The 2,992-nt window shown below is 34.6% G+C and overlaps 1 pseudogene; it reads right to left on the reverse strand.

Annotated features, from left to right (window-relative positions):
* The window catches only part of LOC136853938 (uncharacterized), a 6,734-nt pseudogene extending 4,226 nt beyond the window's left edge, over window positions 1-2,508 (reverse strand).
* Between the last annotated feature and the right edge of the window lie 484 nt (window positions 2,509-2,992).

A 2,992-nucleotide genomic window follows, 5' to 3' on the forward strand; every position in this document is an offset into this window, starting at 1 on the left:
ATGTATTATCTGGACCCCTGTATTAGAAAAATGTTCAAGAATGACCTAAAAGGTAAAATCACTGACTTAATTACAAATTAGTTACCTTATATACATTTTCTATGTTTTCGTACGTTTAATATGAATTTTTATTTGTAAAAATGTTTATCTTGCAAAAATTGTTATTGTTAAAAAAAAAGAGGATTATTGAGTTGTACTTTTATGACATTTTTTGGTGGTCAGTCACCTTGTATAATCTTTTAATTGTCCTGTCTCTGCTTCTGAACGGTTGATCCTAATCCTTTGTAAAACCTCTTGAATATTTAACCCTGTTTTGGCAGTTCTACTAATTCTTCAATTGTGTTGGATTCCATGTACATATTTTTTCCTTTGTAATCCCCATCTGTTATTTCTTTGTAAACTTTACTTATATATCTCTTCATATATATATATATATATATATATATATATATATATATATATATATATATATATATATATATATATATATATATATATATATATATATATATATATATATATAGATATAAATATAGTGGATATATATATATATATATTTATTTGTCATTCTTTACTTAGCAAACCGAAGAAAACATAAAACTAAAGTTTACAAAGAAATAACTTTACAGCAAATTACAAATATAAAAAAATGTACAAAGAAATAACAACACAATTGAAGAAAAATATGTATATATATATATATATATATTGATATATGTGTATGTATATATATATATATATATATATATATATATATATATATATAGTATATATATATATATATATATATATATATATATATATATATATATATATATATATATATATATATATATATATATATATATATATATATATATATATATATATATATATATATACATTTTTTGGTTAAATTTTGCAGTAAACCATAATCTAATTTTGGACCTGACAATACCATTTTCCTATGTTTAAACGTTTATGACGTTCATTTCTTTCTCTGTAAAGTTTCACAGCTGTTATTAACATCACCAGTTCCATGAACGCCGTGATCAGTACGCGTCCCATTGCAATGAATGGTAAAACATAAACAAAAGACGGTAATTATGTAGGTAACAGTAAATCTGCGACAGATTTGAGCACCAGCTTCCCTACTTATCATGTTAAGGAGCCTTAAGATCACGGCATAAAAATTCCAATATCAAATACAGGTTTAGAGTAAAATACTACCGTTTTTTTGTATTTTTATGGAAGTGTGTGCGTGTGAATACTCCACTAACCTTTACTTTTAATAGAATCCCATGTGGATATCGTAGATGTTCTTTCCCCTGACAGTCCTGATTTCTTCGATGAAATTTTGCGTCTCCTCGTCGTTCCACCTCCTGAGGGGTTGATTTCTGACGAAGTATCCATCGATAACGTGATTTCTCACCTCGTACTCCAACTTCTCCAACAAACGCAGACACCCGTCCCAGGGTTCCATTCCTTTGAGCTCCTCATAATATTTCAAGGCTACTCTCTTGACGTAGAAGGACTTGAAATGGTGCTCGCCCTCCCAATTGCGCTTCATGGAATGTACTTCACCAGTCGAACCATGTCACGGATGCCTGTCTCCTTACAGATGAAATTCTTCTCTAATAAGGAGAAGGAAATGTTGAATAAACTACTTCCTTGGTTGGTACCTTCTGGAACACCAAGTGAGAAGAACATGCAAGGAGATCTGTTCCTGTTCGTTACATCAATGTACTGTCTAAGACTTCGTGGCATCTCCTCCAAGGGTAAGAGATCAGGACACTGACCCCAGGTGCTAAAAGGAATTTGGGGAACTAGATCTATAGAAATGCGTCGTTCGGCAAAAAAATATTCCCTCAAAGTGACGGTGTTTGATAATGGTACCATATATATTCACCTTACGAACGTAATGTCCGATGGCATCAAAAACATCCCTCAGTAAGTTTTTAGAGTTTAGAAAATTGGTATTTCCCTCTTGGGTTCGAGGGTGAAATATCCACCATGACCTCGTTTTACCCTGAAATTTTCTGAGACAAATTGTCCCCCGAGAGACAACGTGACGTCAAAATCGGCATTGGGATTTACTGCCAGATCCTCGTAACTACTACCGGCATGAATTATATGAAATTTATATGGAAAGCCAGCTGGGACCTCAAACGCTATTTGAAGTTCATTCAAAAATAATTGAAGAAGTTCCTTGTTACTCCTCACTTTAGGCGTTACTGTTGCACTTAGGTCATGCAATACACGCTTGGCACGTGAGTTATTGATATCCATCTTGCAACTTCCTTACGAGGGATACGGAAACAATATTCAGTGAACAGACGACACCACCAGACAAAGATTGGAACTGTAATACTTGTGGGTCACTGGGTGTAGAGGAACTTGCACACTTTGCGTCAGCACAGCGCAAGCAGGACTGATATTCAACATGAAGCTTTACGTGTATGCTGTTAAACAAGTGTCTCAGCCTACGTCATTGCGTTGGGGGGACTTTCGGTCTATGCTCATTGGCCTACGCACGACTGGAATTTACCGACATCAAAATTGGTCCCGTTGATTTGTAATCCCCATGTTATGAAAGACATGTTTTACTGTCGGAATATAAATATAAAAGAACCAGTTAGCTGACGGCAGTGTAAAAGGCAATGTGAAATTCATCTAGATTTCGAAACAACGCTTAATGGTGGTTAGAACCAATGGCACGCGAGGGGGAGGTATTGTCGGTTAAGGTCTGGGGTTGGGGAACTTGGGGGAGGGGTTGAGTAGTGCCTCACACCACCTGCAAACACTCCCCTCTCCCCTCACCCCTTACCAGTCATGTGTAAAGTGAGAAATGGGTTAGTGTGACGTCCTGATCACTTTCTTTTATTATTTTTAAATATAACCAATATCAATTGTTCGAGCTTCTTCCGACACATTAGAAGTTGTATAGAGTTATAAATGTTTTGTAAGGAAAATGATAACAGAAGGGCAATAGTTTTCTTTACGGGTTTGCGAT

This window comes from Macrobrachium rosenbergii, chromosome 28 (genome assembly GCF_040412425.1).
Source record: "Macrobrachium rosenbergii isolate ZJJX-2024 chromosome 28, ASM4041242v1, whole genome shotgun sequence".
Lineage (NCBI taxonomy): Eukaryota > Metazoa > Arthropoda > Malacostraca > Decapoda > Palaemonidae > Macrobrachium > Macrobrachium rosenbergii.